General features: G+C 45.5%; 2 long non-coding RNA genes across 3 annotated transcripts in view; one reads left to right on the top strand and one right to left on the bottom strand.

The window, feature by feature from the left end:
* Positions 1 to 22,865, bottom strand: part of LOC111773563 (uncharacterized) — a 116,520-nt gene that overhangs the window by 20,087 nt on the left and 73,568 nt on the right. The window contains exons 2-4 of one of the 2 annotated variants that reach the window (XR_011439302.1): positions 14,378 to 14,722; positions 13,398 to 13,572; positions 3,048 to 3,167 (exon numbers count right to left, since the gene is read on the bottom strand). This is a non-coding gene — a long non-coding RNA (uncharacterized lncRNA). The remainder of the gene's footprint in view (positions 1 to 3,047; positions 3,168 to 13,397; positions 13,573 to 14,377; positions 14,723 to 22,865) is intronic. The other variant, XR_011439303.1, reaches the window with a different exon arrangement.
* LOC138924317 (uncharacterized) lies at positions 273 to 20,920 on the top strand. The gene is made up of 2 exons (XR_011439305.1): positions 273 to 401; positions 18,101 to 20,920. It is a non-coding gene; the product is annotated as an uncharacterized lncRNA (long non-coding RNA).

The following is a 22,865-nucleotide window of genomic DNA, read 5'->3' as shown; positions in this document are numbered from 1 at the left end:
TAGCTGCTCTGCTGTCAACCGCTTTCCTGTATGCCAGAATTTACTTCCTACAAAATATATTAGGAGGGCATGCTACAATCATAAGAGGCACCAGAGGTGCTGGCATTACCCAACTTGGTACCTCACTGTCCCAGTGACTGCAGGACGAGCAGAGGCGTCGGCGGCAACATCTTGGTTTGCTAGTCGTGTGGATGTGTTACAATTTCCCTCACCTGCTTGGGAATTTCTCTAGGGCTGAGACATTATCTCCTCCTCCCTGTAATCGTTTCTAGGGCACAAATAACACTGTGAAAGGACCAGGATGCAGTGGGTGATGGACTAAGCAATGGCCTGTGATGCTCCCTCCAGAAGAAGTGGGAGGAAACAACATTTATGGAGCATCTTTTGTATGTACCAGTGTGGTAGGTATCTTCACATATCATCTTATTTAATCCCCACAGTAACCTTATAGAGTAAGTGTTATTATAGTCACTATAGATGTGAGGAAACTGAGGTTCCAAGGGGTTAAAGAACCTTTAGCAAATAGCGTGGCTGGGGATTGAACACAAGCCTGTTGGCTGCCAAGCCCGTGGTCTTCCCATTGTGTTATGCTGCCTCTGTAGTGAGACCTTCTTTGTGGTCTTGCTGAAGAGACCCAAGTTGGATGGGGTCTCAGTTAAGGTATTTCCTCAAGAATGACAGCAAGGTGGCTGTGGTGGGGGTGGGACAGTCCCCCACAGGATGGGAAAATTCCAAGGTGGTTAGGACTCTGGGATAGGGGTTGGAGAGAGGGGCAGGACTTCTAAGGGCTGGTGACTTCCTCTGGGATGCCAGCAGCACCACCCACGAGCAGGAGGGTGCCGGAAACCCATCAGACTGAGCTTGTGCAGAAGGCTGCTTGGGTGGTGTGAGCCCCGAAAGTCTGCCCCCCGGCTGCCGGCTCTGGATCTCCTCTGCTCTGAGCCTGTCTGCAGGATGGGACTGGGAGACCCGCTGGGAGACGTGGAGGGGTGGCCTTCCCAGCCACTGAGGTCTTTGCCGCTCCTAGGGACTGAGGCTGCACCCACAGCCCCTTTCACTCAGGTCGAGTTAAGTGTCAGGATGCCGATGGAGTAAACAGGAAGGACAGAATTTGGACTTAGTTCCTGAGGCTGGACCTCAGGGGTCAGCCTGTCTTCCCGGAGGAGAGGGAGACGGTAGGGACTCTCTGTTGCTGTCTCGCTCCTCTCCTGTCCCAGCTGTCTCTCTGGTTCTGATGTAATTCCCTGTGGCTTTTTTCAAGAGTGGAGGTTTGGCTGGAGCAGGACTGGGTGAGAAAAGAGTGTCTAGAGAGGGACTTGCAGTGGACAAGAGGCAGGAGTCCATGGAGGGAAGGGCTGACCAGCCATAGCAGCATTGACTGAGTTCTTACCAGGTGCCCGGAGTCGTGCTGAGAGCTTCATGTTCATCTTTCTCCCTCCTGTTTACTCCATCGGCATCCTGGCACTTAACCCGGCCCAAGTGAGGGGCTGTGGGTGCAGCCTCAGTCCCTAGGAGGGGCAAAGGCCACAGTGGCTGGGAAGGCCACCCGTCCACGTCTCCCAGCGGGTCTCCCAGTCCCATCCTGCAGACAGGCTCAGAGCAGAGGAGATCCAGAGCCGGCAGCCGGGGAGCAGGCTTGCTGGGCTCACACCACCCAAGCAGCCTTCTGCACAAGCTCAGTCTGATGGGTTTCCGGCACCCTCCTGCTCGTGGGTGGTGCTGCTGGCATCCCAGAGGAAGTCACTAGCCCTTAGAAGTCCTGCCGCTCTCCCTAACCCCTATCTCAGAGTCCTAAGCGCCTTGGAATTTCCTCATCCTGCAGGGGACTGTCCCTCCATGGCCACCTTGCTGTCATTCCCGAGGCTCGGTACTCTTATTATCCCCGTTGTATTGATGGGGAGATTGAGGCTTAGCAGAGACTTCAGTCCAGATCTGTCTGCCTTTCAGGCCAGTGCCCTCGCGCATTACATCAGGGAGGTAGGGTCTGAGGAGAGAGTGGGGAGAGCCCAGGAAAGTTGGGCAGGGCAGGGCGGCCCAGGGTCCCGACCACCACAGTCCTGGGGTCCCCACTCCTCTGGCCCCTCATCTTGTCTCCTCTGGCTGCACACTCCTCCGTTTGGCAGGCCTTGTCTCCTTTATGTACCCTCCTGCTGTGCTCTTCGCCCTATAAAATCTGCTCTCTGCAAGGGGCCTGGTGGTTCACACTGAGGCAAAAATGGCTCAGAAGGCAGCTGAGGTGCTCTGGGCAAAGCACCGTGCATGGAGACCTGGCTCCGAGTCCTCCCTGGGCCACTTACCGAATGGAGGCAGATAACGTGGGAGGAAGAGGCTGGAGGGGTGGCTGCAGTACAGTAAGTGCTCATTAACATTTTCATCTGCAAAAGCAGAGACTGGAACCCAGCCTCACAGGTTGGATGGGTATTCTGTATGTGAAAACTCTTAGGAAACTGTAAAGTTATTTACTTGGAAGAGTATTAGTATGATCTCAGGAATGTGTGTGTTTTATGGGAGCAAAGCCTTGAGCCAACGGATGAGGCCCTGACGGGCTGGGGAGTTTTCCTGGGTACAGAAAGTCCCCACTGTTTCTCCTGGAACACACCTAAAATCCCACAGCTTGTCTCCGGCTGCCTCCTAGGAGGCCGGAAGCCAGGCGGAGCTGCTAAAAGATTCTCACAAGGAACCCAAGGCTGGATCCCTCGGAGCATCAGAGAATTTCTCAAGGAAATGAAAGTCCTGTTCTCAGGGAGTGTGACTTAGCCTTTGGTGGCCAGGGAGCTGTCCCCAGAGAGGGGCTCACTGGGATGGCACAGTGAGCTCCAGGCAGCCCTGCTTTGCAGCTCTGCAAACTGGCTCCTGCAGACTGGAGGACAGACGAGCAGACTGGAGTGCAGTGGGAAGGGTCTGGAGGTCACACACTGCACGTGGAAGGCACAGCTCTTTGGATTTCCCTCAGTTTCAGCCTGGCGCTTTACTCCCAGCTAGCGTTCCGGGAAACTAGCTCTCTGACTGTTGAAAGCTCTCAAGAGTCAAGGGTGGATATCACTCACCTGAGTCACACAGCTCTGAAGAGGCGGAGTGGGGATTTCAATCCAGTTTTGTCAGATCCAGCACCTGAGTTCTGCCTAAGTGGTGTGACTTCCAAGCAGTAGCATCTTTGAAAACAATGTCTATTTTAAGTTGTGGTGAAAAAAAAAAATACACGACATAAAATTTACTGTCAATCTTTAAGTGTGCAGTTCAGCAATATTAAGTATTTTCACATTGTTGTGCAACAGAGCTCTAGAAGTGTTTTGTCTTGCAAAACTGAGACACTGCACCCATTGAATAACAATGCCCCATTTCCCCTTCCCCTTAGCCCCTGGCCGCCACCATCCACTTTCTGTCTCTATGAGATTGACTGCTTTAGACAAGTCCTGTGAGTGGAACCATGCAGTACTCGTCTTTTTGTACTGTCTTATTTCACTTCGCATAATATCTTCAAGTTTCATCTATGTTGTAGCATGTGACAGGATTTCCTTATTTTTTCAAGGCTGAATAACATTTCATTGTATGTGTACATCATATTTTTTTTTCACCCGGTCATCCTTCAATGGGCATTCGGTTCGCTTCCGCTGCTTATCTATTGTGAATAATGCTGAGGCAAATATGATGAGCAGCATTGTCTGTCGGTTAAATCGAAGACTTTTGCCTGTGTGCACGTCCGTGAAGACGAGTGCACATACACGTGAGCGGTGTGTACTTACACCCCCATGGAGTGTAGACTCCAGCGGGACCTGCCTTTGAGTATTCCTCAGAGCAAACCAACTCTTTTCAGCAATCTCATTTTCTTGAAATAACAGCAAGTTTTAAAAACTTTTATCAAATTAATAGAGCATTAAAACACAATGAAAATAGTCGTTTACATTTTTCTTGAAATGTTTCATGGAGTTCAAAACAGTGGGTCTATTTCATTAATTAAGTTGGTTTGGGACTTAAACCCTTTTTTATTAGCTTCATGTTTTGAAGCTGCGAGTCAGACTTTCTCAGGGCTTGCACGGTGGCGCTTTGCCAGGAGGTGCATTTGGAAGGACAATGTCCCTCTGCAAGGATGGCCTGTTTGGCTCTAGCTGAAGATGGATGTCAGGAAGGTTTTCAAACATCGAGAAACGCCAATACGTCTTCTATCTCAGTCCTGCACACATGCACGTGTGTCTAACTGAAACAGAAGCCTTCTGAATCACCACTCGCCCGTGTGATGCACTCACAGTTTCCAGTCCAGCGCTACTTAAAGTGTGGTCTGTGAGCTGCTTCTCACCCGCCAAGGAGGAGATAAGTGCAGAAGCTGAGTGCTTAGCACATGGAAAGATGCTTGACATCAGTAGCTATCAATGAAATGCAAACACAAACCATGATGAGATATCACTTCACACCCACTAGGATGGTTACAGTAAGTGTTGATGAGAACGTGGGGGAATTGGAATGCTCATACACTGCAGCTGAGAATGTAAAATGGTGCAGCTGCTGTGGAAAACAGGATGGTGGTTCCTCAAAAGGGTAAACAAAGAGTTACATGACCCAGCAATTCTACTCCCAGGTATATACACCCAAGAGGAATGAAAACGTATGTCCACCCCAAAACTTGTACATGAAGGTTCGTAACGGCAGTATCCATAATAGCCAAAAGGGGGAAACAACCCAAATGTCCATCAACTAACGAGTGGATAAACAAAATGTGGTATATCCATACAATGGAATATCATCCGGTAATAAAAAGAAATGAACTACTGATACATCGTACAACATGGATGAACCTTGAAAACATTGTGCTAAAGAAAGAAGCCAGTTACCAAAAAACCACATATTGTATGATTTCATATACCTGTAATATCCTGAATAGGCAAATCTAGAGATAGAAAGTAGATTAGTGATTTCCTAGGGCTGAGGGAGGGAGTCTGGAGGGAAAAGGGGCTTACCTGCTAATGGGTAAATTGACTCTTTCAAGAGTTATGAAAGTGTTCTAAAATTAGTTGTGGTGGTGGTTGCACAACTCTGTGAATATACTAAAAACCATTGAATTGTACACTTTAAATGAGTGAATTGTATGGCATGTGAACTATATCTCAAAAAAGTTGCTAAAAAACAAAAAGTATTTTTAGAGACTTTTATAACAGTTTGACATTGCTGTGCCATCTAAGAGCGTGATCTTTTTTCTAGTAATTCATTTTTACTGTTTTATTGTATTTTACAAAAGGATCAGTCCATGATAGATTAGAATTAAAAAAAAAAAAAAAAGATCATCCACAACAGATCATGTGAAAGGCACTGTTCTAGTCTATTTCATTATTTTTTAAAAAAAATTCTAGTCTTAAAACACTGAACTGACTTCATTGTCCACTAATGGGTTGTGACCTGTAGTTAGAAAAATACTGGAAAGTACTGCCCCGAGCACAGCAGCACCCAGGCAGGCAAAGTCTGCCCTGTTCAGGGATGTTAGCAAACCATCAGTGGTGAGCAGCATCTTCAGGATACACTCAAGCCCGTCTCATCTGACTTCTGCCCACCCCTTCAGCCCCATCTATCACCATGTTCCCACACAGGCCCTCCACTCCAATCGCACCCCACAGCATGGTTTCCAGAATACTCCATACTAGCTCAGATTCCAGTGTCTTTGCAGATGGAGTTTCCTATGCCAGGAATGATGACACTTCAGTCACCTGGAAAACACCACGTTATTCTCCAAGTTGCAGCCCACACATCGTCTTCTCTATACCTGGAACTACTTCCTCTTTGCTCTTCTTCCCCAAGTCCATAAAAGCCATCATTACACAGCATGGCCGTCACACACCTGCCAGTCTGTCTGTCCTAGGAGAGGGTAAACCTCCTGAGGGCAGGTGCAGCCTTTGGTTCATCTTTGCATCCTGGCCCTCACCAACGGGCAGATGCATGATCAGTGCTCAAAACATAAATGCAGAAGAGTTCACCCCAGTTTTTATGAAAACCAGGATACTGGCAGTCACTGACACCAGGGCAAAGAGCCAGGCAGAGCTCCTTCAAGAAAATCCTGCCCACCAACATCCTTGGCTGGGCTCTCCCTTCCCTTGTGCTTCTGAGCCATATCTCCCAGCACTATGGGTTTCCACGGTGACCCCGGTTTTCTGGCTGCTTGGATGTCTTTCCCTCCTTGCATCTTCCACCTTGGTATCAACTGCATCAGACTTCTCTTTCTGTACCGATCATATCTGGGGCCACAGTCTGCATCATTCCCAGGCTGCATTCATACTGGAAATTCTTATTTTGCACTATGCCTCTCAGGGGCAAAATGTTTGTTTCTAAACATGTTACTCAAAAGAGGATCCTCCTTTTCCCCCCCAATTTGGCCTGATTTTTAATGTTCAGCTGGACCCAGGCTACTACCTGTTTGTGATACATGGTATTATGTTAATCTTGTCTCTCTCTCTCTCAAGCATGTGACCATTTGGTGCGATGAAAGTGTAAAAGGTCAAATTGTTCCTGACTTGAGGTAAGCAGCATAAGCAAATTAAGAGACAAGCAGACTGAAACACACTCTTGAGATGATCTAGAAAGGAAGAGAAAAGCAGGTGGAACTAAGCCCCATTTGGCCAAGGTTTAGCACAAATTAGAAGTAACCTACAGTTCATTACTCTCAGCCACTTTCAAGCTGAGTTGGGACCGAATCTGTCTCCACCCCAATAAGGAGGCAGTACAGCACACACTCAGGAGCAGGGCACTGGGAGTGGAATGTGTGGACTGGTACATTGGCTCTACTATTTACCAGCTGTGTGATCTTGGCCAAGTGATTTAACTTCTCTGTTCTCCTATGTCCTTTCTGAAAAATGGGGATAGTAATTGTACACATCTCATAGGGCTGTTGGAAGACTGAAATGAGTTAATACAAAAAGGGGACACAATGGTGTCTGGCTTAGAGTAAGTGCTACATTAACGCTGGCTGTTATCAACTGTTTTTGAGTACTACTCTGTGTGTGCTCACTAAAGCTGAAGATTGAGCAAGACGGGAGGAGAGCAGGGATTGACTTCACAGGTCATGCCTGAGCCAGGACCTGCCTCGTGGTAGACACTTGATACCTCATTTAATTTTTACAATCACCCTGTGAGGTACATTGTGTTACTCCCCTTTACAGCCAAATTAGGCTTAGAAAGGTTACATAGAAAAAAGTCAAAAAGCAAAGAACGCTACTGTCCAAAATAGGGCAGAACAATTGATGATTTAAGGTTCTGTCAACAGTTTCTCTCCCCCCAGATCAAAGTGAAAATTAGTAGGAAGTGATGCTTGATGACCCGTCTAAGGGTGTGGCAATGCTGGAGCTGGTTCCCGAGACACACTCTTACCTTAGTTAGTGAGAGAGCCTTCCCACGTAGCCTCTCAATGTAGCCATGAAGCCTTTAAGGAACTCTCTTAAGAAAGGAATTGTAATGTCCCCAGTCTATGGCTGGGGACTTCAGCCAACTCAGGTGGCCAATAAGTGACAGCGAGGTGCCTGGAACTCAGGTCCTTTGATGAGCATTGACTATTGACCACAGAGTGTCCCACCCAGCTCACAGGTGAAGTGGCGTCCATAGCTCAGACTGCACAAGCCATGGTGGTTTTTCAAGGAAGAACACGCCTTTGCTCTCAGTGTTGTGGTTGGCCAAGAAAGTTCCACGCTTTTGCTCCTACACACACACTCGCCCACTAGGGCAGCTGAGTCAGCAGGCGACAGTCATCTCTTCACAGTCCCCTTCCTGTTGGTGACAGCTCTCGGTGGCCTTTCCCACCAGCAGTCCTCAGGTGGGACAGCATCGGTTCTTTAGAGAGGTTCTCATGCTCTTCAGTCTGAAAAGGGTAGGGCTTGGGGTATTCATCCCTCTCCTCTTAGTTGGCGCTCAATACATATTTATTAAATTGAATTTCATTGAGTCTGATTCCAATGCCAAGAATTTCTCATGAGCCACATAAAATCTGAGCCTACCTGTTGATCTTCGAACACCGTTCACTTACTCCTAACAGGTGACTTTGAATCATCTGTGGAAACTGCTCAGTTGGATGAGTTTTAAATGGGAATCTAAACTTCCTATGTCTGTGTTTCACCCAGTGACAGTTTCATTGTTTTGTTACCTCCACACCCCTCCACTAAAACATAAGCACCTTCAGAGCAGGAAAGATGATTTTTTTTCATTATTATGCTCCCAGTTTCCAACACAGAACCTAGCCTGAAGTAGGAGTTAAACAAAGGTTAGCTTGATGGGTGGAGGGACAGATGCTGGATGGATGAATGGCAGGACAGAGCCACAGAGCTGTGGCCAGAGAAATGGACGAGGCCACAGTACTCACAGTGCTCCATCGAGATGCAGTTGTTGGCTACTTTCTCACGAGGATGTTGTGAACTTAATGTGTGCTAAGCTAACCTGGCAGAAAATCTCAACTGTTGATTAGTTTTGAAAAATAGAAATGTAAGACCTTTACTTAGGCATTAGCTAATTGCTTTTCCTTGCTGCCATTGAATTGGCTTTGTTTTTAACGATGACATGCATTTCAAAGAGATATGATTACCAGCCCTTTGAAGGTCCCTGCCTAAACCTTCAGCTGCAGGAACTGCCAGACTGAAGTCAGTGTCAGGGATCTGGTGCCCTTGCAGTCCCCAGCGTGCCTCAATACCCCCAAAGAGGCGTCCCTGTGCTTCTGCTCCCGACTCGGAACTCGGGACTATACCACACAATTTTTGCCCCTTCAGAGACACCCTCCCTCTCACGAGAGGTCAGAGAGCTTGTAAAAGTGGACAGACTAGACAGACTGGACAGATGGCCTCTTCGCAGGGCTGTGGGCAATGCCTCAAGTTGCCTGTTAATAGTGGAGTTGGCGGCAAACCTGTAGATGAGGCACCCTCTGTTTGTGCTGTTGTCTCGCCAACTTTCTCTGCTGGGCCTGCCAATCAAGCCTCTGTCTGCTCTGCTCTCCACCCTGAGTCTGACATCCCTAAGTCATGAGGGCCCTGGCTAGCTGCTAAATGGCTATTCCTGTTCTGCCACCCCACCCCTGACCTCCCTCTGTGTGGCTTCTTGAACTCAGGCCTATCTGTCTGCCCTGATCCAGCTCAGTGCTGGGTCAAGTGTTGCCAAGCCCAGGGTACAGTTAGTTAGTTCTAACTGAAAGAAGGTTCTGCATAGTACCAAGCTGAAATCTTCCTAATGGGAACTCCACCTCAGTTCTATTTCCACCCCCTGGGGCAACACTGAATAAGTCTACTCTGTCTTCTGCATGAGGGTCTTCCAGTGTTTAAAGACAACTAATGTGTCCCCTTACGACGTCTCCTCTCTAAGCTGACAGCTCCAGTTCTGGCAATGATTCCTCGCGGTTCTTGCTTTCCAGACCCTCGCTATTCTGGACATTTTCTGGTTTGTCAAATTTGCTCTCAAAAACTCTTTCAGAAGACTGATGAACTGTCCCACATTGAAGGAGACTAAGGAGACATGACAACTAACTGCTCTGTGGGAACCTGGATTGGGTTCTGGAACAGAAAAGAGAGATACTGGGACAACCAACTTAATTTGAATAGGATCTACAAATCAGTCAATGTTCGTTTTCTGGTTTTGATCATTGTACTATGGTGTGTCAGATCATTTGGGAAAGCCGGGTGAAGGGTATACAGGAATTCTTTTTGCAATCTTTTTATAAGCCTAATGTTATTTCTAAATGACAAGTTAAAAAGTAGTCTTTCAGATATGTTGGATTTGCGTGGTATCAATTTAGCTACGCTGCAACTACATTTCCCAGAATTCTCTTTCTCTGCATAATTCAGAGTTGGCTTGGACCACAAGAGACAATGGCGTGAAATCAGAGTGAAGGAGTGCTGGTGACTCTGCAGGCCTGGGGCACTGTTGCAGCTTGTTGCTTATCTGCTAGTTTACCTTGTTGGTGTGGGGCAGTGGCCACGCCCGCAGCTCCTGCCTGATCTGCTGCAGCTTCTCTGATTCCTCGGCCTGGAAGGGCACCGATGGGAAGGAACAGCTTGGAATCTTGAGGCTCCTCATTTCACATTTAATATATGCTGATTGTTTTCCCAGAACCTGCCTCCCTCTCCTCACCAACACACTCACTTCATTACTCCTGTGTATCAAAGTTAGTTGTTACTTCTCTGGTCTTCCCAGTAAATACTTTGATGACCTATATTAAAATCATTTTAATCTATTGGTAAGGAACTTGATTAATAAATTAGTTGTTATGAGTAGATCTGCATCACTGTGGTCTAAAATTTTGTTACCTTTTTGAGAAACCGTGTCATATTGCGGTCTCCTTTTAAGCTAGTGTCAACTGCAGATCTCCCGTGAACTGTTCTCAAGCCACGTCTCCTCCAGTTCATTCTTGCAATTGACTCTTTGAATCTTAAGGATTAACTTTACATTTTTCCCCATAAAATTTCATCTTGGGGCTTTTGGTTTATCATTCCAGCTATCCTGATTAATTTCAACGTGGGATCTGTCTTCTACCATATTATCCTACATTTGATAAGAACATAGTCAAAGTCTCATCCAGCTTGCTACGGAAGGACAGAGGGCTGCCTCTTCTGTGGGTCAGCATGCAGCCATCAGTCCCACTGAGTGGTGAGCTGGCTGAAAACCCTCATACTTGTGTCATCATCTAACCCACACTTCTCTAGTTCATCCACCAAAATAGTATAAGATGTTATCATTTCTGCATTTTCTTGATTATCAAAACAGAGAAGACTGTTGTTTAATACTCCGCAGCTGGTGGAACTTGGTTTACCAGATTGGCATTCAAATAAGACTTACCTCATTCCTTATTTTCCAAATTCATCTCTTGAATCCCCACATGCCCGAGTCAATTTGTTTCCAGGACTGCCATAAGAAAGTACCACAAACTTGGTGGCTTATAACAACAGAAATTTATTCTCTCACAGCTCAGGAGGCCAGAAGTCTGAAATCAGGGTGTTGGCAGGGTTGGTCCTCCCGGAGGCTCTGACGAAGAAGCTGTTCCATGGCCCTCTCCCAGCCTCTTGTGTCTCCTGGCAATCCTTGGCATTCCTTGGCTTGCAGCCGCATCACTACAGCCTCTGCCTCCGTGGTCATATGGCCTTCTTCCCCAGGGGTCTCTCTGCGTCCTCCTCTCTTCTTATGAGGACACCAGTCATATCAGATTTAGGGCCTACCCTAATCCAGAATGACCTCATCTTAACTGATTACATCTGCAACGACCCTATTTCCAAATAATGTTGCATTCAGAGGTTTCCAGTGGACGTGAATTTTTGGGGGACACCGTTCAGCCCAGTACACCAAATAAGCAAGGCTCCCTCTCCCTGCTGCCTGCGTTTGGCCATGCAGTCTGTGCAGGGCTTGGCCGGGGAACCAGTTCGCTGTCTCTGCTGCTGTTGCCTCTGTATCCCTGTGGAAAAGAGAAGGCCCCACCCGGTGCCTGATGCACTAATGCCGACAGTCCAGCTCTCTACACAGGCCCCAGTGAGTCTCCCCCAGTGTCATGCTTACACACTCATGCCCCACGTGGGCTCCTACACCAAACCCTCTCAGCTGGGCCAACTTGGCTGGGAGGGTGCTCCAGCCACAAACTATGCCGGATGGCAGTCAAGTCAACATTTCACACTTCCCCTCCCCCCTGGTTAGTTTCCCCCTTGGGTGGGGATGGGGGTGGGGTGGGGGGTGTATGGGGGTGTAGGGGTGGGGGTGAGCTGCGTGGGGTGGAGCGCTCAGTCATCTATTCAGGTATGACCATTTCAACCCATCAGAGAAGATCTAATATATTTGGCCTCAGATGAGAAGAGATTGGTCCTGATCCTGTTTCTCTCAGAAGGCTCCTTACACTTGTATAAATTTGCCCAGTTGCTTCTAGAACCTGCTATTCATACCAAGAAATATGGAGAAGAACAGCTGTTGTCAAGCTATACATTAGGGGAAAATGTCCAGTTGTAGCCTATACTCAGGATAATGGTACCCAGCTGCCTACATTTACACAGCTGAAGGGTATCATTCGTGTGATTGTTCTAGAAGCAAAGACTTCCTCTAGGGTGATTCGCTGCCTCCCCCTTGCTGGCTGGTGACTTTGAAATGGTGGCTTATTGAGGTGGAAAGATCTAAAATTCCACTTTCTAGGGCCCCCATTACAAATCCAGTATGCACTTGTGCCATGAATCAATGTCGAGTTTGGAAGTCAGAGGTCAATAAATTTACCCAAGTGCACATTATTTCCCTTTTTGAAAACCGAGAAACTTCACATTTCCTTGGCTATTGGCTGCTTTCCCAAATTTCTCAGAAGTCATGGACGTTGGCTCTGCAATCATATCTCCAAATTCTGATGAGACTCATCTGAAACTAAAGCTCACATAATGTGGCCAGATGCTTCCCCACCTCTTCACCGATCTTGAACTTGACATTCTTCTGGAATTTACCTTTATACTTTCTGGTTTGAGAATTACTTTTCTTGAGGGAGAAAAACAGGAGGCATTAAAAACTATGCCCTTCCACTAAGTGCAGGGCCTAGCTGTTCCTTGTTATTTTTCTTGCTCCAAATAATTTTCTAAAACAGTCTTTCTGTGGTCTCAGTCACTTGGTTAAGCCTCAGCTCCTTTTACACATTAGTATTCCTGACACTAGTCTTACAGGTTTGTGCTTTTTGGCATTTGTTTTTGGCTGTCTGCCCCCACCCCCACTGTTGGACACGCTCTTTGAAATTCTGGGCTCACTCCGTATTCTGAGTGGTTTCTCTAGATGACCCCTCCCCCCTAGTCCACCGTCTTTCTCAATGAGGCTATTAGTTTATTGCTGATCCCACAAATATTTGTTCAGCACCCACCATGTGTTGGGCACAGTGCTGGGCACTACTGACATACTAAAGAACAGAACCAGATGTGGTGCATGCTCTTACAGACTCAGGGAGACAGACGCTATTCAAATAATCAAACAAGTAAATATAAAATCACAAGCATGAAAACCGTGAAGAAGAGTTACATGGTGCTCTAAGAATTTATGTTTTTTTTTTTTAATCTAGTCAAAGATGCAAGGAAGGAATCACTGAATTAAGATCTAAAACATGAGTAGGAAGGATTGACTGGGGTCTAAAAGGGAGAAAGAAACAACCCAGTTAAAAAATGGGCAAAAGATTTGAACAGACATCTCACTAAAGAAGATATACAGATGGCAAATGACATATGAAAAGATGCTCCACATCACAGTCATTAGGAAATGCAAACTAAAAGTACAATGAGATACCATTACACACCTACTAGAATGGTCAGAATCCAAAACGCTGAGGGCAGCGCACGTGGATGAGGATGTGGAGCAGCAGGAGCTCTCCTGCGTTGCTGATGGGAATGCAAAATGGTACCACCACTTTGGAAGACAGTTTAGTTCTTATAAAACTAGTATACTCTTACCATAGGATCCAGCAACCACACTTCTTGGTATTTGCCCAGATAAGTTGAAGATTATGTCCACACAAAAAATGTTTATTCATAATTGCTAAAACTTGAAAGCAACCACGATGTCCTTCAGTAGGTGAGTGGATACATTAAGATGTGGTCCATCCAGACAACGAAATCTTCCTCAGCACTAAAAAAGAAATGAGTTATTGAGCCATGAAAGACTCTGCAGCACCTGGTAGGCTGTTAAGGCTGTTTTTCTTGATCCTGAAAGAACAGGGAGGCCATTGAGTGCTTTCAGGGGTGTAGGGGTAGAACAGGGACAGCAGGAATACAATCAGATTTGTATTTCAAAACAACCACTCTCATTACAGTGTAGAGAGTGAAGAACGCACTGGAACTCTGGAAGGGGCCAGAGCTGATAGGAGGTGGCCAGTTGGGAAGCTGATGCTATAGCCCAGCTGAATACTTAAGGCAGCCTGAACAAGAGGGGGTGATGTGGGAATGGGAAGAAAGGCCGAGACAAATTTGGGATATAAAACGGGCAGTACTTGGAAGGGGATGAAACATGGCAAAGGAGGAAGAGGCATGTCCAAGCATGCTTCCTTGGTTAATCCACGATTGTATAACGAGAATTTTATTCCTTGGAGATTTCTGTCCCTCTTTAGCCATAATCTCTTTAAAATTTCTGACTCATGCAAATTTCCCAACTTGTTGAAATCTGCTTTCCTTAAGTGAAGTGAACATGACTAAATATGTGCAATGAGCACAGGTCCCTTTTGTACCATAAAGGGCTCCATGATGAAGTGAATTCTTTCTCCCAAAGTCCAGTCACTTCTACATCATAACCCAATATTGACACATGTTTTAGAATTAGGTCCAACAAAAGAGCTCACCTTATTTCTTCTACTTTAAGAGAGTTGAGTTCATGAAGCAAATTAAACATTCTTGAGTCATCAGCAGGACATGTGGTCACCTACTTATAAAATACTTACCATGTACTGGGAACTGTTTTGAGTGCATCGTTAGCTCATGGAAACCTCCCAACAACCCACTGGAGTAGGTACAGTTCTCCTCTTCATTTTACAGATGGGGAAACTGAGACAAAGGAAATTAAATAATTTGTCTGTTTTATACAGCCAGGATTTAAACTTTGGCTCTAGACTCCATGCTCTTAGCCATCATTTGAATTTTCTCTCAAACATGGTCTTTCTGCAAGATTTTTCAAACTAGTCCTGGAGAGAGAAATCCTTTTGCCTCTTGGGTCTCAGAAGTGCAGGATGGAAGTCTGCAGGTGCCTATTCCATGGAGAAAAGAACAAAGCTGATCTGCAGGGTAATCTGAAATGAGAGATGGGGAGGGGCAGAGAGAGAGAAAAACAGAGAAAGAGAGAGATCTAACACGTCTGCAGGAAATCACAGTGGCCAAAATATGAAAAACTGCCAACGCAAGCATCTCTCAAGGACAGTTGGCCCCTTTCCTGATAGTCAGAAGGTGAATGTCAATTTGTTGGGAGGCATAAGAAAAAAAAGAGGGACATCTGTCTCTTGAAACATAGGGCTAAAAGACAGGCTCCTGGGGAAGTGGAATTGCATTGAAGAGTTTGGTGAAGGCCAAGGCAGGCATGAACCTTGGCCAGACATTTTCTGACACTGTGGTTCTTAACCGAGAGTGCCCATCTAGTCTCCAGGGAATACTTTAAACTTCCTGACACGAGACTTACAGCACCTGTTGGAATGGGGTTGATTTATGCATCTGTACTTTTTTAAAGCATTCTCAGGTGATTCTGAAATGGGTCCTCGGTTAAGACCTTTGGTCTGAAGACATATAGCTGATACTCATAAGAGGTCTCCTGGTGAAATAGTTACCAAGTAGTTGAGATAAAAATGAAATCCCTGAGCACGGAAGTCAGCCTGGGAGCCCTCAAATTAATTTGGCTTGAGAAAGCTTGGGCCACAGGCCTTCAACTTATCCATCTGGATTCCAGGTAGGTCAACTGTGTCCCATTGGGCAGGAATGACCTGGCACCATCTTGAGACAGCCAGAGAATGAGACCAGGGAAAGTGGGTCTCCCCCACAAGGAAGGCCTGAATCCCACATGAAACTCAAGGGCTCCTCAAAACCTCCCTTCACCAAGAGTGTGGGATTTGACCACCACACATCCCGGTGTTGAATTGCAACTTCTGAACTGAGTGTGAGTGTTATGGGAATGACCATAGACGATTCGAAGGATAAATAGTTAAAATGGCATTTCATCAGTTATTCTTATATCAACACCCCTGCTTGAGTGTAGAAGAGTTTCTTTGGTCTAAGAATGAAAATGCTTCCCCCTTGCAAGACCTCCTGGAAATAAATGAAAGAAGAGGACTTTTCGAGGAGGTAGCGATCCCACAACAGATGCAGTAAAACTATATAAGCAGGAAAGCAAAGAAAAGACAAACGTGGGATTCGGGATCATGATTTTCTTGAATAGGGAGGGGGCATGGTTAGGAGTGCTTTTGTTTTGAGTGTTAGGTTTGTGGGTACTTATTCCATTATCAAAATAACTACCAAACTAACCAAATAAATAAACAGACGTGTCTATGCCTAAAATAATGATGAGTGTGTCATGAAACAAGGATTATGATTAACCCAGTTCTGTGCATGGAAGGGCTAATTAAAAAATAAATTAAAAGGTAGATATAAAGAAAAAATGACCTGTGAATAATCCCACCAGCCATAAGTTAACCACTGTTAACATTTTTTCTTTCCAAGCCTTTTTGTACGTCTATTTTTTAAAATCATACTGTATCTATGATTGTTTTGTATTCTCCTCTTTTCTTTTCAATTAATAGACTTTACTGTTTTTAGAGCAGTTTTAGGTTCACAGCAAAACTGAGCGGAACATTAGGGCATACACATACTTTCATTTTATTAAAAGTTTCTCAGAAACAAAACGTTAGACTACCAGCATAATTTCCCTATTTGGATATCCTATGGCTTACTCAGCCTTGCCACCACTGGACATTAGGGTTGGACATTTTGATGGTTTAAGTAAAGTCGTGATGAATATTTTAGTGTACAAATTCCACCTGCCACACATATTTAGCATTATTTCTTTAGAACAGATTATTAGAATTATTAGATGAACAAATATAAACATCTTAATGCCTATTTTATCAAACTATCAACCTACTTTTCAGAAATTTCCTGCAAATTTACACTTTTACCAGAAGAATTTGAGAGGATCTACGCACTGCACTCTCACCAGCTGTGATAATCAGAATAATGTCCCCCCCAGATGTCCTCCTCTAAAGCCTGGGACCTACAAATAGGTTCCCTTACTTGGTAAAGGGGTATTAAGGTTGCTAACAGGCTGATCTTAAGATGAGGAGATTATCCTGGATTATCTGGATAAGCCCAATGTAATCACAAGGGTCCTTAAAAGTGGGAGAGAGAGGCAGAAGAGAACCAGAAAGACAGCTGGGTGAGAACGACTCAGCCCCGTGTTGCTGGTTTTGAATGAGGAAGGGGCTACGAGCCAAGGAATGTGGGAGATGTCTAGAAGCTGGAAAAGGCAAGGAAATGGATTCTCCCCGAGAGCCTCTAGAAGGAGCACAGCCTTGCCAACACCCTGATCCCAGCCAGTGAGACTGTGTGGGACTTCTGACTACAGAACTGTAAGAGAATACATCTGGGTTGTTTTAAGCCACTAAATTTGTGGTAATTTGTTACTGCGGCAATAGAAAACTGCATTGGGTATCTACATTTCATTTCATTCCAGTGGTACTTAATTGCTATTTTAATTTGTATTTCTCTGATTTTGGGGGGAGAGCACATCTACTGTTCTGTCTAACCAGAAAAGACTCTTCTGGGAAATGCTCCCTCTCTTCCTTCTAAATATGTGGTCCAAAATCCAGCTGGACACCTGGGGGAGGCTAAGCCGTTCAGAACCTTTCTTTGTAGTTTAAAATTTTAGGATTAGAGAAACAAACTCCATCCTTCTGTGTTAGTGCAGAGGGAGAGGTGAGTCACGCCGACTGCCAGGGGCATGTTTCTGCCATCTGCACAAAACCTGCTGGAGAGAATGATGCTGACAGGCAGAGGAAAGCAAGCAAGAGGGACAGGGAGAAAGTCTCAGTGGTTTTGGTCACTGAGGTCAGCCGCATCCCTGCTCTTCTTCAGGCTGTGTGACACTTCCAACAAATGTCTTTTTTGCAAAAAGGAGTTTGAGTTGTGTTCCTGTCACTTACTACTAAAAGAATCGTAATACAGAAATTGGAACCTGACTGGGGAGTGGAAATTGGTGAGCCCCAAATGGCTGAATCAAGGCTGGTTGGGGAGAGGGGGGTGCCATGAGTATCTGTAGACCCTAGGCTGGGAAAATTGCATTCCTTATTTTTATGTTATCAAGGCAGTTGGCTAGACTATCTTCCAGCGGCTCTTGGGACTCCAGCCACGTGCCATTCAGACTTATACTTTGGTATGAAAATACCAGGATAATAGAATGAGTCAGTGATTGCTCTCAGCCTGTGGTAGGGTGCCGTAAAAGAGAGGAAGAGAGGACCTGGAAGAAGCAAGCATTTAGGGAGCCTCTGGACAGACAGGTACAGCTTTAGGAGAGGTCTTTCTGTTGGTAGCCAGCAGTCCCAAAGGGCCAAGGTCACAGAGTCGCGCCCTTTGCTCAACAGCAAAAGCCTAATGCTCTGCCCTATGCTAAAGGTTCTGCTCTGATTCAGAAGCTGTAGAATCCTGGAAACTGGAGTGGTGATACCTGGGAAGGACCACAACCAGCCAAGCGCCTCATGATGTGCACTCCCTGACTGATGAGGAATTGCCAGCCTCCCCCACCGCAGCCCAGCGTGATGCAAAAGTCCCTGAGCAGGGACAACATTGAGGGCAGAGCAGCCAGCCGTGCCTTCCCTCCTCACATTTCCCGCTGAGCCCTGGAGGAAGGGCAGAGCCTCCGGAGCTGCCCTGAGAAGCTGGAGCCACGTGGGTGGCGTCCAATATGCCCTCATGCCTTACAGCTTTCTGGGGTTGGTTACTGGCCAAAAGAGACCCCCAAAATGAAACTCACTATCAGCTGATTAAGATTTCAGAGTTGAAGAGTTAATAAAGCCCAAGTCTGCCAAACTGAGGTGTGTGATTACTCCAACCACTAAAGGAGTTAGTTTTCAAACATTCTTAATGATAAGAATCACCTGAGACGATTGTTAAAAATAGAGATTCCCAAGCACCTCCCCTTGGAGAGTCAGTGGATGTGGTGTGTGATTGAAAATCTGTATTTTCACTGAATTCCCCAGGATATTTCTATCATCCAGCAAGTTCGGGAAACTCTATCATGAGGCAATTCCCAGGTGTCTAGACCATCAGGAAATGGTTCGTGAGGCAGTCCAGCCCCGAGTGTGGGGATCCTCTCCACCACCCTGCTTGCGAGGGGTCTTATGGACGTGGGCAAGGGAAATGTTCCCAACAGGCAGAGCCTGGAGAGTCAGCCTGCGAGCAGAGAACTCATTCTTTGCCAAGAGGCAGGGATATTCAACAGCCACAGCTCTGACCTCACCATCCCTGTCCAGCTGGATGTGGTTTAAACGCTGGACCAGTGACCACTGCATATCGCCTCCTTTTCACTCATTTTAAACGGTAGCATTTATGACGGTTACCCTGTTTTCCACCAGCATCATACATGAGGTGTGTTGGTGGTTATAGTAATCACATAGCCAACGAGGGCAAGATCATGGGGAGCCACGAGAAGACTTGACCAAGAGGAATAGACACACTCAAGAATCCTGAACTCGGACTTGCTGTCAAATAGCCCTCAAAGCTAACGCTTCAAGCACCACTCCTATCCACACCCAAACTCACTCCTTTTCTCCAAATATGTAGAAACAATATCTAGCATGTATGAAACACTTGGTGTGTTCTAGGCACTGCTTAACTGCTTTATGTGCATCCGTCACTCAATCCTCCCAACAGTCCTATTAGGTAGGTGCTATTATTATCCCTCAGTTCACAGATGGGGAAACTGAGGCTCAGAGGGATGAAGACACCTGCCTGAGGTCACGAAGCTATTAAGTCAGGGAGCCAAGATCTGCACACAGGCAGTGAGTGCCCACACCTGAGTTCTTAACCATCAATCCACACTGCCTCTCCAGTGAAAGTGAGACATAAGAAAGAGAGGAAAATAAAGGAAGACAGCCACATTTCAGAAGAAAAATAAACATCTCTGTGGATCGGAAATAGAAAAGAAACAGGAAAACTAATGTGAAGAAAGGCCGCCAACAAAAGCAATCAGTGGAGATAAACTTCCTCCAGATGAAAAGAAAATAGTAGAGCAAGATGAAAATGATTGTAAAAATAAGCACGTTTAGAATCCTCAAAAGACGAGGGAAGAAATGAACAAGAGTAAGTGGATATGGAAGAAGAACAATTAGAAACCCTGGAAATGAAAAAATCCAGTACTGGAAATAAAAACTGAACAGATGAGGGAAGCTCTGCCCCAAACATAGTTGAATAAATAATTAGTGCTTTGAAAGATGGAGCTGAGGAGTTCACCCAGAACTCAGCACAGGAGATAAAAATGGAAAATTATGAGAGGGTAATTACGAGACATGGAAAAGAGTTTGAGAGGCTCCATCCAAGAGGAGATTCCAAATAAAGGATCAGAGCCAACAGCGGAGCCTGAAGAGATGACAGTGAACAATTCTCCTGAATCCTCAGACAGAAAAGTGCCCACTGAATGCTGAGTAGAATAAATAAGAAACCCGTGCCTATACACGCTGTTCTAAATCTGCAGAACATCAAGAATAAACAAGAAGATCCTAAAAACAACCAGAGGAAAAAGAAATTTTCCATCCAGTAGATTCCGGACTTGGAGCAGGACACAGTAGCTGGACGGCTTTGAGGTCCATCCCACCGGGAAGGGGACGGTTGCACTGTGGCAAGAGAGGGAATTTGGGGGCATTATTTGTATGGAAAGGAAATTACATGGTTACGCTGGGAATCCAGTGAATATCCATTGTTTCACACGCCCAGAAGAGCATCCCCTTTCCTCCTCGAGATGTTCTTTCCTGACTAACCACGTGGTTCACATGCGTGCTCCATTCTCTTCTAAATCCTGCCCCAGACACTGTTTATTAGCCCAAGGAAGAGTACTTGACCTAAGGTGGCCAGTCAGAATAGCTCATCCTCAGCTTTGCTTGATGGACCACATTGGGTGAATAAGAGCCCTTCCTTGAGATTTTTGACCTTGAGACCAGAGAGACCAGGTCTTAGTAGCTCTCTGGAGGCGAAACTGTGAGAGGTGAGCCATAGGCACTCCTGAAAGCCATGCTTCCTGCCACGTGGACCATGGCAATCTGAGAGAGAATAAGGTTGACCTGTGAAGAAAAACAAAGACTAGAGACAGGGTGAATCTCGTCAGCGTGAGGATCTGGGCCCAGCGTATCTCTGCTCTTCTAGTCTTTTGTGAATCTTCTCTAAATTCTCCCTGTTAACTACACTTGTAAAATTTAAATTTCTATTATCTTCAATTAAATGAATCTTAGTTAACGGAATGATGAGATTGATACTTTGTTACTCTTTAACTATTTGCGTGTTTTCTTTGGGGGAAATGTTTTTCTTTATTTATCTTCTGGGTCATATGTGGTTTTTTGTTTGTTTCTTTTAAATATGCAGTATTTCCAAAACAAATTTCTATTTTCCAGATCCCAGTCCTCTTTCTTTTTCCCCTTTCTCCCCTAAAGGCTTCCCCATCTTTACACACACCCAAGCCAAGCACCTCAGTACCATCGGCCCCTCCTGCTCTTGATTGAAACCCCACAACAGAGCAGCCATCAAATCTCGTCTATTCTCCCTTTGGAAATCTCTCAGATCTATCCACTCACTTTTACAGTAATTAACTCCCCACTGACAGGGTTGCAGGCAACACTCTCTCCTCCTGCTGAGTATAATTTGGAACTTTTCTGGAAGGGAAATCTGGAACTATATTTCAATATTTATACTTTTTTTTTTTTTTTTTGCTGAGGAAGATTCACCCCAAGCTAACATCTGTTGCCAATCTGCCTCTTTTTGCTTGAGGAAGATCTGCCCTGAGCTAATATCTGTGCCAATCTTCCTCTATTTTTGTATGTGGATCACCACCACAGCACGGCGATTAACGAGTGGTGTAGGTCCCCACGTGGGATCCGAACCAAGACCACTGAAGTGGAGCGTGTCAAACTCAACGACTAGGTCATGGGGCGGTCCCAAAATATTTACACCTTTTGACCCAGCAATTGCACCCTAAAAATAAGGGAGGGAAGTCAAAGATAAGAACAAAGGTTTTTTAAAAAAACAAGGACATTTACAATAATGACACATTTTAAAGTGATATTTAATAAGATAGAGTGTTACTTAAGATATAATGCTTATAAGACATGAAACATATTTATAGACAGTGTGATTCTAATTTCATTAAAAATATACATCAAATTCAATGATTATGCAAAATTGCATGTAATCAATAGACTTCATTCTCCCTACCCTCATTCTCAAACTGGCTGCCCACTGCCCTTCCCTTCTAAGGATGAGAGGGTGAGGTTAGCCTCAAGGTCATTAGGGATTTTTCTCAGTTCAGTGGACAGAGTGCTGAATGCAGAGTAATTTTCAACATCTTCATATTGTGACTTTTGTGACAATATAGACTCCCCCCAATTGCTGTTTTCCATTACTTTCACAGTAACGCAACCCCACACTTAAGACAATTTAATTTTTATTCCCACACACATCACATTTTGGTAGGATTTTACTGTCCTTGTATATACCTACATAGAAAGGAACATGTAAAGGAAACACACTGAAGTGTTAATGGTAGTTGGCTTCGCAAGACAGGAGTTGGTTGATTTTAATATTCTCCCATATCTTTAAATATTTTTGAAAATGGGATTGCTGATGGCTGCTCAGCGTTTCAACATATGGGTGCACTCTAACTTATTTAATCAAAGCTGTATTCTTGAACACATTCTCCGCTGTTGTAAGCAATGCTGTGGTGAACATCTCGGGACCTACATCTCTGCACCAGCTGGGTCCTGCAGAATTACACAGATATGAACCAAAAAGTCTCCTGCCTTCCAGAGCATGTCCTCCTTAGGAGAGGAGAGCAGACGTTTAGAGAACCAGCTACAATGTGAGACATCATGTGGTAAGTGCCTTATCAGAGGAGAGGATTCCAATGCAGGCAGGGAGCGGGCGGCCCGGAGGAGGGGGCATTTGAGCTAAGCTCCTCAGAGTTGGAAAGAAGGAGCTCATCTTCCTTGTGGCCACAGAGAGTGGATTTCAGTGTTCTACTCCAGTGGCTCCTGAGAGCTAGAAAAATGGGCCTTTGCATCTGGGCCCCCAGTCTCAGGTCCTCTTAGGAACATAGCGGCTCTCATCAGGGGACAGAAACGTCTTCTCCCCTCTACTGGAGTCTGTAAATGTCCCCATGCTCCTTCCAGCCCCACAAAGTCCACCCCACCATCA

This window comes from Equus caballus, chromosome 5, assembly GCF_041296265.1.
Source record: "Equus caballus isolate H_3958 breed thoroughbred chromosome 5, TB-T2T, whole genome shotgun sequence".
Lineage (NCBI taxonomy): Eukaryota > Metazoa > Chordata > Mammalia > Perissodactyla > Equidae > Equus > Equus caballus.
This window is presented reverse-complemented; position numbering and strand designations above follow the sequence as displayed.